At 35.1% G+C, this 13,856-nt stretch overlaps 1 long non-coding RNA gene across 1 annotated transcript in view; it reads left to right on the plus strand.

Annotated features, from left to right (window-relative positions):
* The window catches only part of LOC116183615 (uncharacterized), an 85,940-nt gene that overhangs the window by 12,102 nt on the left and 59,982 nt on the right, over positions 1–13,856 (plus strand). The window contains exon 2 of the long non-coding RNA XR_004148277.2: positions 11,034–11,163. This is a non-coding gene — a long non-coding RNA (uncharacterized LOC116183615). The remainder of the gene's footprint in view (positions 1–11,033; positions 11,164–13,856) is intronic.

Here is a 13,856-nt window from a genome sequence, read left to right on the forward strand (position 1 = left end):
TTAATCTATATTATTTGTCCATGTCCCCAGTTTCTTTTTGTATAAACAAATTATTCAGTGCTTCAGTGAACTGTTTCTAGAATAGATGGGATTAATGCTCAGAAATATAGCTGTTGTCCTACAACATGAATCCATCGTAGTTCACCTCTTATTATGTATGTTTCAGATTTAAGTTTGGAATTGCCAATCTTTGGAACAAAGCCTGAATGTGATTTTTTAGCTGCTGTGTTCTCATCTCTTTCCCTCACATCCTCTCTCCTGGTGCTCCTGATAAACAAATTCAGCTCAGGCTTACCTAACTGCAAACCTAATTTTGGAGCTATAAAACACCTTGAAAAGGTGACTACAAGAGGATCTTTATGGATACACGGCATACTTCAGCTACATTACTAGAAAAATTCAGATCACACCCACAAATTTATTTTTCAACTAAGGAATAACATATGCAGAAAATTTCCACAAGGTGGGGATAAAGTGATATTTCATATCAAGGAGTTTGCTTTTACAAGATTCAGTTTATGGTTTGCATATCTGTATGAAGCCTATGGAAAAGAAATTTCATCTTACAAATTAGGGATTCAAACAAAATATTAATGGAAGCACAATAATTTTCCACTGAGTGTTGTAGGATAAAATGTAGGCTTGTTTAAATAACTTGAACAGTATAATCCTAAGGATTATTTAGTGATCCTGAGACAGTTCAATTCAATATTTTTCACTTTGTTTGATTTTAAATTATCAAACTTATACTTCATTTGCCTAATGTTTGGTTATCCTGCATTGAAGTGTCAACATTGTAGTTTTGTAATTATGGAAAAATATGGATGTTTATAAAAACCTCACCTTGTAATGCTAAATCCAGATAAGAATGGTTGTTGCAACACAGTACAAGAAAAAAATTATAGGCAAAAATTTATAATGCATGTAAATCAGATCTGGAGAAATTATGAACTATTTATAATTAGAATAAAATATTTTACATCTTCAGGGTATTAACAAGTTTTTACTAGGAGGTTCTGCCTAGTTTGACTAGTCCTCAGTTCAGCAGAGGCCTGAGTTCTTTCAGAACTCACCCACTAATTTGTCTAAAAGATTTTAAAAGCTTTTGTTGTTAAGAAGGAAATTAAGCAATTAATTAACTACAGGAAACAGAAATTTCATGTGTTCAGGAGTAGAGTACTGATCACCCATGCCAATTTAACTGTTGTGTTACACACAATTAGAAATTGAAGAAATACCACATATAATGGTTTAAATCAAGAGGAATGGGCCAAAATCAAATCAAGAAGAGACTTGCACACATTAACTTGTTTTCAAATTGAACACAGAAGTTTCCAGGTTTAGATTAATTATACATAACTGTGACAGTTTATTTCATAGTCCAATATTTTCTGAACAGACCTCTTAGATGCTCCACATAGGAAGAGTTTAATGTTTTAATACAAAACTTACATTTTTGAAGACACTTGCTCTACACAGGATTTAGATTTAGGAGCTTGACCGGGTAAGTTGTTGAAATCACAGCTTGAGCACAACAGTTACAACATACAGTTGGATCACACTGCAAATGTGATCCCCAAGACTAGTGTCAGTATGTCCACTCTCACAATGTTGTCCCCATGATTGCTGGGAGGAATACACAAGCTGAAGTTCCCTCAAGCCCTCTACTCCCTTCAAAAGATCATTTTGTAAGCAGTCAGATGTTGAGCTGAGCCACTAAACAACTTCCTCCTGAAGGTCCTGATAGGTCAGGAAGAACATTCACATCTAGTTTGGTGTGGCCAAACTGGCTCATCAGCAAAACTCCACTTGACAGCTGTTAAGACCTGATTATTGAGAGATGCCTCAGCCTCAACTAAGTTTCAAAAAGGACCATATGCTGAAGTCCATAGTACAGATTTTATTTAACAATAACTTGTGATGTAGAGAAACAGAAAGAAATAGAAATGAGAAAAGATGGGGAGGTGGACAGTGGGGGAGACAGAGAGAGATTTAGGAGAAGATAATAATTACCTGTGGCTCTAGAGTTTTCTTCACCTCAGGTTTCTCAGCAATGGTTGCTATACATTTTAGCAAAAAAAAAATTATGCTCATTGGCTATACAGTTTTCCTATTTGATTGGCTAAATTACTCCCTTACTTCTAATGCTAATTAGATATAAGCTCAGTCTTTCTCTTGAGTCAGTGGGTTTCTTGGGTTGATAGTTTGTGATCTGCCCCTGCTGGAATTACCTTTTACCTGGTCAGAACTGATTTCAACACATTTGCTAAACTGGATTTCCTGGTGGCCCATGTTCTTTGTGATGTACAAATTATGCATTCTTTGTGCTCATGAGTGGTGATACATTCTTCTCGCCCAGCTTTGTTACCCTCTCCTTAGGTCTGAGATAATAGCCAGCACCACCTTTATCTTATCTCAAGTTACCAAATTAAGTCCAAATTCCAGGTATCCACAGAGGAATATTTGAGGGGATTTTGTTGTCATTCGTGTCCCAGATGCCATCTGTCCCATAACTTGGAGTGGTCTTTGTTTAACTGGTGATATGTGTACGAGCAGTCACTTAATTACTAATTTGCCACAGTGGGAAATTTTGTCTGAATGCATTACCCAGGATGTTCTAGCCAGATCTCACCTCTTCCAGGCTGGAGTTATTGTCATCCTGTCCCCCTGTTCTGTGCTTATCTCATGGCAAAGCCTTTCTGTGGCCATAATAGTGCCTGAGACAGGCTTTTATGTCCTTACAACCCCAGAGGTCCTATTTTGCATTAGGATGATAGACCAGGCAGGAAGTGTAAGGTCTGGTACATGTGCTGGTGACCCATAATGTGACAAAAATGTACAGGCTGTGAATCCTAGAACAGTGACTCTTGATCTACTCTTCAAGTATCTATTAATTACACATTGTCTCTTTATCATAACATTTTCATTGGTTTTATTATTTTATCTGGTTTCTAGGGATATACTCCAGTCATGAACCAGCACCATATGTTTAGGTCAGGCTGTATAGATTGATATGCTGCATTTGTTTTTCTATTCCTTTCCCTACAACACTGCATACTTTTCATAGTTTTTAAACCCATAAACATATTTTTCAGTATTCTTTTCTGAAGTTGCTAATAAATTACATGTTCAAGCTTGGATTCATAATGTGATTTAATCAACTAGTATTCATATTTTTCAGGTCTATATATCATTGCTCTGTCTTATACATTTGCCTTTAAAAGTGTTGCTCTTTGTCTTCTGAATCATGGTTTGTACCAGCCAATTCTATTACTAAACAGATGCATCACTATACAACTTCTGCAACTCTTCTCATGATGGAAGTTCTTCGCAGATGGCAGAATACTTTTTTTTATCACTAAGACCAATATATTAATTGAAGCTATTTAATTGCACACCTTCCTTAATAACACTTTTATTACCTGCTAGCAACTCCATTCATATTCTTGGGTCATTAACTTTGATGCAGCAGGCAAGTGCAATTTTGTTGTAATCAAGAAGGTAATAAAAGGATAGTTTGTGCACCACAGGACAGTTTACAATAGTAATAAAGCCTAATGAATTCTATTATTCACTCTCTCCTATTAAAAGTTGAGTTTAGCTTCTGATATCAAATATCTGGGGAGTGAAGCAGATAAGAGAGGGACCATTCTGTCCTAATATGAAATGTATAGTTTGCACTTGAGAAATTAAAATGAAGCATAGAAAATAATGGATTCCCATGGGTATTTCTGTGAGAACAATATAGCGTTTCTCAAATGGAACTTATTCTTCTACATGATTGTGAGTCAGAAAGATTAACCTCAGCTAGATTTTACTTTGACTGTTTTTACAGCACAAGATCCCACTGCTGGGGAAGAGGAGTCCAAAAAGTAATTTTGGATTTATCCAACAGAATAGCTGACAGCTTTTCTCTGTGTCTCCCTGTTTTCCCTGTGTATGCATTAGCTATTAGCATTTGACTTGGCACAACAAGCTCCCTTACCAGGAAAGTTATGGAACCCCACCTTTCCCATCAAATTTGCACCAACCTATGCCTTATAACAGTTCTTTTGGAAGTTTTTGTCCTGAATAAGAGTCCAGAAAATGGTTAGAGTAATAAAAAATGGTGGAACCTTATTGGGACCAGAATTACCATAAATACAAACATGAGTGCTTTTCAAGGACTTGCCAATTTTTTGGTTGGAGAGGGACTTTGAATTCTAGAATACAGGGAAGCCTCCTGTGGAGGTTGCAATAGTTTTGGAAGTCTCTTAGAAACCTGTTTGTTTTGTAAGAAACCTTTTCAGGGGCTGGGGAAGAAACTGACTTGGCTGGAAGCTTGTTCTGTAATCTCAAGATTATACTTCTTTTTATTTAACTAAAATTAAAAAAAAAATTAAAAATAATCTACAACAGACACAAGCCAGAAATGGGCTGTACCTCCTCAGGTATGTGCTGTAGCAGAGGATGGCATCACACCCAGGCATCTGATACTCATGTTGTTAGCTACACTCTTGACTACATTGAAAATGTAGCACAAGGAAAACGCATAACAGTGTATTAAGATGTACAAACAGCCTGGTGCCTAGGAAAACCCCATGTTTCCTCTATTCCTCTTTTTCCCACTTTTTGGATGGGTTGTACCCAAGTGCATTTTACCTTGGTGTTTGTATACATGGTGCTAGTCCTCCTCTTTCACAGTAAGAATAACCCAATTTCAGACTATGTCCTTCCTCCTCAGAAATGATTTCCATGATTGCAGGGGTAACTCAAATCATGCCTTCATCTAAATCTTGCTTCTAGTCTTTACCACCTTACCAGCACAGTACTCCCTGGGTCCTATTCTGGTTTCCTGAGGGAGAATGCAAGCCCAGGACTGCCTGTACTCTTTTACCAGACCTTGTGAGTAGCTTGGATGAGAAAATCAAGAGCTTCTAATGAGTTGATTGATGTTAACTGACAGTCAGCTGACAGTGGCAATCTATTGTCCAGCAAAACAAAACAATATATGAAAAATTACTGTAACACAAGAGCTCCCTGTGCTTGTGCCTGTTCATGGATGACAAGAGGGTGGCTGCGTGGGGTAGTTTGAAATCCCTGCATAAAGCTATTCAGCAAAAGGTAGCCTTTTCCTGCCTAATCAGGCAATTTCAAATAAATTCCTTTTTGTATATTGGTGCATATTGGATCAGTGTCCTTAGGGAATGAAGGTGCAACCCTGTTCATTTCCTGAGTTTCAAAGTGCCTGAGGCAGCTGGATTCTCACCTCTGCCAGAAGAGTGGCACCTTCTGGCACACGGCTTAGTGAGGATTGCCAGCAGATGTCTAAGGCATCTCCCATTGCAGAGTTAGACAAATTTTGCTGAATTTTTATTCTAGTTGGGATGTGAGTTTAAGTAAATGAACAAAAAAAACTGTGGCTGTAATTTGATAAAAGCAGATATGACTTTTTATTTATTAACTTGGGAGCTAATACATTTTTTGCAGGAATATAAATGGAGAAATTTAGGTTAACTAAACTCAGGGGCAGCGAGACTTCTTTTTTACTCTGGGGAAATAATTTCTAGTCAAAGATTGTCTTGAAAGGCTGTAAAATCTACATCCTCAGACTGAGAATGGAGCAACCTCCTTCAACATGACTTTATTTGAACTGGAACTTGAAATTGGAAGACCTCCAGAGGTCTCTTCCAACACATCGGATTCTGTTTCTAGGATCTGTGTCTATCTGATAACATTGCTTCATATGCTACTGATCAGTTCAAATTAGCAGCTAATATAAATGGGATTATTCATAACAAATACATTCAAGTTTGGTTTTTTTTATTGCCAAAGGTTTTCAAGCCTGTACCTTTCAGTTTAAAGCTCACCAGTAGGCAATGCAATACTGTTGACAACAGCAAGTAATTAGCACTGGTAATTTCTAGTCCATCAACTGCATACCAGCAATGTTTGAAAAACTTAAATTCCCTATCAAAAACAGATGTTCAATTCCATGTTAGAGCTAGAACATGAGTCTCACAACAGGCTTTTAGAGAAGCTTACCTAGAGAGGTCACCCATTGTTCCAGACTTTCTCACTCTTTTATGTAGTAGGTATATTTAGCCACCCTCACTGACTATAGTTGAGGGAACAGTGCTCTCGTGCCTCCTCTCCTTTTTACTGTTCACTGCGGTACTGCAGCCTTCCAGCAGCCTCCTCTTGCCAAAATCCTTTTGATGTCTCATCCTTCACCTCATGCTTCTGTTAATTCTTAATGCAACTGATGATTCTGTTTTCAGTCTGATGTTGATTCCTTTGGGTGAGAGTGTTCAGCCATTGCCAAATCTGAGCTCCCCAGCTCATATCTATCTTTCCAGCTGCTCTCCTTCCCTGAACTTTGCATTCTACTGCTGGAAATGATATCATGATTTTCTTTCCCCCTTCAACCAAATGATGGTTTTCCCCTGAGACCAAATGCTGTGTTTTGCATGACCCTTACTTCAGCCAAAAGCCTGTATGAAACTATCTGTGTGCAGTAAAGAGCCATAAGTAAGCATTTAATCAGATTTGCCCCACATAATGCTCCAGGAAATCAAGCACTTCTGTGCTAATTATAGGTTTAAAAAAGGATGGGCAGTGATCAGCTTCCAAAATTCCCTGACAGTCCTCCTAGAATGTAAGCTTCAAGCATGTACATGCTCATATACAATATGAGCATGCTCATATATATAGATATATAGTTATATAGCTATATGTGTGTGTGTTTGTTTGTGCATATGCATATGTATGTATTTATAATACACTACAACCTGGTTCAAAGGGAAAGGGCTCTGGATTACCTTTATGAAACTGTCTTTCAAAAGTAAGAGAAAAAATTTAAAATAACTTTGAAATCTACTAACACTCCAAGTTATGATGCTGACAATTCTACAGTGAACCATGAAGACATTTATATTTTTATAATTTTTGTGAAGAGATATCAATCTGCAATATGTTAAATTGGAAAGTTGTTGTTCTATCCAAAAGAAGACAACTGCCTTGAAAATTTTCAAATATGATCTGAGGAAATATTAAAATGAACATATGCAATGAATCCTGAACTTTTATCAGGAATCTTCAGTTACAAGGCTATGAGCTAGCAAAGGACAGGAAAAGACATGACCACTGTCCTTTTCCCAAATTATTAGAAAACAAATATCTAAAGAAAGAATCCTAAGACTGTCACTAAAAGAGTTCACTTGAAATTAAGAAACCACTGAAGAGATATTCAAGGTAGCAAAAGAGTTTAAGTCTGTAGACAAATAACATTACAATCGTGGTTACATAAAATTTGTTTCATAGCTTTAGGCAAGCATAGATATCCCAAGTTTATTGCAATTCATACTTGAAAGTGTGAAAGAAAGGGAAGCAAATGAGAATGGATGTCTGTTCAAAATATTTGAGGGCTGATCTTGAAAAAAAGGTGTAGCTGGCTAACTAATGTAATGTAATGTCCATCCAGCTATGAAAAAAAACAACAAAACAACTAAACCAGAACTCTGAATTTTGTGCAAAAGGATTTATTTTGGACCTGGCTTAGTCAATCACTCCCTTAGGTTTGGTTTCCTCCTTCCTAATGTTGCAGATTTCAACTCATCTATCACATTTTGATAGCCTGAAGACTTTCAGTTGTCACTTTTGCAGTGTAGTGTAGCCACTTTCACATTTTTTTTTATATCAAAAGTTAATTAATTTTCCAGTGACAGAAAAATGGAGCAACTGGAATGATTGCTTGGGAGTTAGAAAGAGCAGGCACTGCTGCCACATGTAGATGTCTTATGCAGGATCTTCATTGAGGATAACTTTTCTGTTCATGTCTAAAAGATTCTTGAAAGTCAGTAGACATGTTTATTTTATTAATCATTGAGTCATCAACTCAGAGTAGCCACAAGATGTCATTGTGGACCTACTAAGATAAGCATGGTTGGGGCTGAAAAAATATAAATAGTATAAGTTAGAACCACACCTAAACCACAAAGAATTATTTTATCATAGATTTAAAAAATATTTTGAAACGTTTTTCATAGTTTTTGTGTCATTACTTTGGAATACAGAAAACTTGAGTATGTGGGCTCTTCACATCAGCACTTTAACGCTGTCAGCCTACTGGAAGGCATTTGCTGCTGGAGCAAAAATTATTTTAGATGAGATGAAGCATATGCTTACATGAGGTTTAACCAACACAGAAATAGAATACTAGAAAATAAAATGTAAAAATTACAGAAATACTAGGAATGCTTAGAAGTTTTTAAACTTTATTTTCATGCAGTCTTGAATTTGCATTATTCCTTTGGGAGCATTTCCACACATAGAAAATTAAGATTTTAATAATACAAAGTTCTTGAAAGCAGAGATTTTCATTTGTGAGTTCTTCATGAATATGAGGATGTAATAAAGAGAGTCTTTTTATGGTGGACTATGATATTCTCCCAAAATGTGAACATTCAAAAATGTACTGAAGATTACTTTTGGTATAATTAGATACAAAATTCAGACGTGATCAAGATCAATTTAATTATGAGACAAAAATCTGGAGGGAAGCTTAGGCTCTTTAATTGATGTTGAATATGCCACAATACAATTTAGGTGTTATGATTTTAACATTTAGATATCTCACCAGTTAGAGAATTTTGAAGCAACGCAGAGATTGGAAAATGGAGATATATAGATATTTGGGGATTCACACTGAATGATGAATCACTGGAACACATATAAAATGCCAGTAAATATTTCTGCACCGCACAGAGAGAGAAATGCCCTTTTCTGGGAGTCGGGAACGTAGCCTCACTCTTGAAGATCAGTATTACTGTGGGTCAGCATTCTCCAAAGTACAGTGAAGAAGTTCACTATTGAGAAATGGAGTGCAATTAATGCTGGAAGAAGAAAAATAAACCAACAAAACCCAACCAAAATCAACTTACCAGATGTAAGTTTCATATATTTATTTAGAAAAGGAACTTGGACAGAAACACTGATGTATAGTGAATTGTGCTCAAAGTCCACAACTGCTACACATAAGGGAACAGATAATTCTTAGATGATTTTGCAATATTGCTCTTCTGAGAATTTTGATTCCATAAAATTTGTGAAATTTCAAAACTTTCTACTCAAAAATAAAAAATACAAGTTTCTTATTCAAAAAAGTATACAGTGTAAAGTTATTTTTTTTGTTTTGGTATCACAGACATTTCTGTTCTAATTAGTGTACGTGACCTGGTTCACTGTATCTATACTGAATCTTCAGTGTTTTTCCCGAAGTTAACCCATGTTCTGTTAATTAATGAACCAGGCTTCAATTCCATTTTAGATAAATTTGCAGTAACTGAATGATCCCCAGAGTCCATGGTCTGACTCCTAGGACAATAATTAGGAGACGTTTCAAAAGGACCCATATTTCTAAATAAAACCCTTTTTAAAAATTAAATAATTACACATTTGTTCAGTGCCTCTCACACACTTTGTGAACTTCAAACATAATTAGTTTGGCTATGTAGGGAGAAGGAAAAAGCAAAAAACATCACTTGGCACTGTTAGAATTTAGATATGGTTACTCTTATTCCTTCTTGAACATAGAAATGCTATGCAGAAAGTGACAAATGGTTTTAGCATTATAACAAGGAGTATCTCCCCTTTCACTATATTGAGTTGCTTTATGCTTTTTGGATAAATATTTTGCAACAGCCAACAATCCTTGCAATCTCACTTTTCTTGTGTAATGCCATTACAATCTCTTTATAAGACAAAAAAATAGAAAGAATGCTGATCAAAGCTGTAGCCGTAAGGCACTAAATAAAACTTACAGTTAGAATTAAAAGTACCTGAGTGTTTTTACTGGGATATGTGAAACAGAAATTAGTCATTGGATGTTTTTAGTAAATTTTCCCTACATGTATTTTAGAGTCTAGAGAAAAAAATCCATTCTTTTTTTTTTTTTTTTGCTGCGCCCATATCTAAATTCATCAACAGAAAGTTTTTACCTCAGTAGGAGCACAGGAGGGGTCTTATAGCTAAATTCTGTTTATATATTGGGCTAGATGATAAGGATCTGCAAACCTATGCATATACAAGATGTAAGAGAATGAAAATGAAGTCATCAGCAGAGAGTAATGATTTTATGGAAAGTTATTCAGTAAAAATATCTGAGAAAAGGAGGAGGAATGTTCAAATAACAGCCTCAAAGGAACTATTGTTGAGGTAGGGATTCTCGTTGGTAGGATGATGAGATGTGGATGTGGGATGGTGGCAGACACCCATGGTTCTCCTGCAGAGATGTTTAAAGTAGTGGCATTGGGAGAATTGTTGTCTGGCAGACTGTCTTAACAGAATCATCTCCACTAGAAAAACAAGGAAGGAAGAAATGAAAAACACAGGTAGACCCTTTGAACTATTTTCAGTGGGAAGAAAATATGTATAAGGCCAGTGATTGCTTGCTAAAAATTTCTGTGAAGGAAGTGGGGAAAGGAATTCCCAAAAATAAGGCTTTCTGAGAATTTGAATTACTGATAAATCAAGGAAAGTAACTAATGGAAATGGGGTTTAGCTGTGTTTTTAGATGAGGTGATTTCAAGTGAAAATCTGTTTGTCAGATAACATGAAGATTAATACAGGAAGAAATAGAATGAATTTTTTTTTTGAAAAATATGTCTAATGCTTATTACTGGTCATCCATCACATAAGAATCTTAACTGTTGTAAAGATTTGATAATGAGCTACTTCTACCAAAATAAAAACATTCATTTGAATGCTGAATAAGGTAAGTCTTGGTAGGCCATGAAATAAATGATGTATTGGATTATTCCCATTGTGGAAAGAATGAAATCTTTTGTTTGAGATACATGGATTATGCTGAGAAATGAAATACGTTATTTGGACAAATCTTCATGAAATAATAAATAAAAATAGAGAAAGGGAAGTGGAGGGTATGAATCATTCAACTGACATCACATTACTGAGCTCATGATAATGCATAAAACATTGATTCAATGCAAATGTTTATTGTCTGATGAAAATAAAATGTTTCTATGCCTTGACAGGGATTTCCATGAAGTACACTTGCATCCACTACCTGGATTAATCATATTCCTCATACTACCTGTTGCAGAGCTGAGGGCTGGAAAGTCTGTCTGCTGCTCTTCTGGGTCCTCATCAACTTGCTAAGAGTATGTAAGGAACAAGGAGCCCAGGTTTACTTAAGCTCAATTTTATTTGAAAACTTTGTAAATGAAGCTAAGTTATAGAAAATGAAATTCTTGGTTGTTAGAAAATTTCCAATGGATTTTTTTCTGCTACAGAATTGAATATTCCTGCCCTGCCCTTCCCATCAAGTTCATATGGAGGAATTCTTGATATCTTGTCAGCTCTAATCACAAATTTCTACTTGAGCAAGGAAGACCAGTTTGGCTATATTATGCTGCTCTAGCCTTGCAGAACAATTTAAATCTGCATCCCTGGAATTTGAGAGAATTATTTAAAAAATTGTTTCAGTTTACCCTCTTTCTGATTTGATTTGATTTGATTTGACACAGAAGCATTTGTAGGTCAGGGAGCAGGATGGGACCTACATGTTGAATCAATTAATTTTATTTTGTCACTAAGTGTGGTTTTATTATGGCTATTCCTGACATCTAACATATCATGTTTTAAACTTCTCTGCTTAATAAACTAAGATAATAAATATTACATTCATCTGAAACTGATTTCAACACAGTACATTTCCTCTTCTTTCGTCTCATGAGAAAGTGTTCTTTTTACCTCTTGTTTTCCAAGTATGAGCTAATAATTTTATTTGAAATATGTATCTCTAGTGAGATAGTTCTATCTATATGCATATGTAATATGTATCCAAGGGTAAAACTATATTTGTCAGTATTTTTATCACTGTTCTCCATTCTGCTTCAACTGTAAGAGTACAAAGCAGTATATAGACACTGTGTTTTCCTCTAAGTGATTTAGAAAAAACAAAACCCAGTCAGATAAAATTTGACTCAAAAAATTTGAGTCAGAGATCAAACAAGATTTTTCACTTCAGAGACACTTTTTAAAGATTGATCTATTTCTGTCCTGGCTCTTTGTCTTGCTTTGCTGCTTTTGGTTTCCCTCCTCTAATGAATGGATTTGTCTCGACCTTTCTCTCTCAGGTTAATGGGCTTTTATAATATGCTGATTGACTCAAACTAAAATTTTCAGCTTGATAGCATTATTTAAAAACATACATATTTGTGTTGGAAAATATCTTTCCAACACAAAGCCCATTGCTTAAAAAGAAATTTTTTCATTGTTCTCTTCAAGGAGAGAACACCAGGGTGGGGTGATCCTTCTGTGATCCATTGTGTATATTAATCTACATTTTTTATATACCATTTGTATGTTTGTGTAAAGAGCAGTTAATACCATGTTAAATATCTCTACATGGAAGAACCATATTTATTACAACTGTGGGAAAGATGAAAGTTAAATTATTAATATACCATTTAAGCAAGGATTTTTTCTGCTAATTGCTCAGTTGCAGTAGCAATAACAAATAACTATTATAAATAAATAGTAATAACATAAAATGCTGGATTATTATTTATATTTTATATTGCATTGAATGAGGTATATCTGACACACAAAGGCTATTTTTACAATCAAGTGTCAGGGCAAAAATTTCAGTTTTTCTTGATTCCATGATAAAATTATAGTTTTATATTTCCTTTCGTGGAGTTTGGAGTGAGCAGCAAGATGGAGAAAAGGAGAAATAACTGAAATACACAGAAAGAAAGGAGCTCAATCAGTTATGTAAGGACAGAGAATTTTTGTGGGAGGTCCAGTTAAAGCTGAATAATTGCCTGTGGAAATGGTCACTCTTCTTCCTTAACCCATACTGGAAACACTTCAGCTCATTTTCAGCCTTCCAGTACTTTGCTCTTGACTACAGAGTGTCGCTCAGTTGGATAAGCTAGCGTTACTAATAGAAATATTATGCTAATCCCTAGTGACATTCAGTATACATGAGTGTCTGTATATTTAATGTGAAAATGTATCTTCTGCAAAATATGAATACTAATCATTTGCCTCGGTTCAAGACCTTACCTTCCAGTCCCAGACTCAGAGCTGTAGATAATCCTATCTCTCAGAAAATATGGGTGAAATGAAGGTCTTGTATTCTTGTTTTACATCCTCATACTATTTAGAATTTAAATTCTCTAAATTAAAACAAAACAAAACAAAAACCACTGTACTGATATTTTGAAATTTTTTCTACATGATCTTACTTTTATGTAATTCAAGACGTTTTTTATCACATCAAATGATGAAATGTCTTTGGTCAGTATTGCACCAAAATTAATGTGGTTGATGAAAGTTATAATGTTGGTATTTTAATATACAATTGAAGAAAAATTAATTTTAAACCTCCTAATTCTATAATATTAATTTAAATTTTTTATTTAATAAATGTATTTTTGTATTGATAGTGATGGGATTTTTTATGTATGTATTATAAAAATCTTCACTATGGTCTACTTAGATAATAAAATACAAAATTGTTTTTTGAGGCAAGTGGCTTGAATCTGCAGAACTTCTTAGTGTTTAAGATTTGGAATTTATTTGCTTTAGTTTTGGAAATTATGTATGGTTGTAATTTAGACCACAAGTCCTTCTTCTGCTTTTTCAGATTTGCTCTCAGGCTAGAAAGAGTAATTTCTATTTTGATGGTTTTAATTTCGTTACATATTTTGCCATCACCTCATGCTTGTGTTCGAAACTGGGGAAAAAACTCCCACAAACAACCATCACCACTTCTTTTGAGGGGAGGGATAATACTGTACTTTCTTCTAGTTATTACTGCATAACTGTCTTGCACTTTTTTCCCCTCT

This window comes from Lonchura striata, chromosome 4 (assembly GCF_046129695.1).
Source record: "Lonchura striata isolate bLonStr1 chromosome 4, bLonStr1.mat, whole genome shotgun sequence".
NCBI classification, from domain to species: Eukaryota; Metazoa; Chordata; class Aves; order Passeriformes; family Estrildidae; genus Lonchura; species Lonchura striata.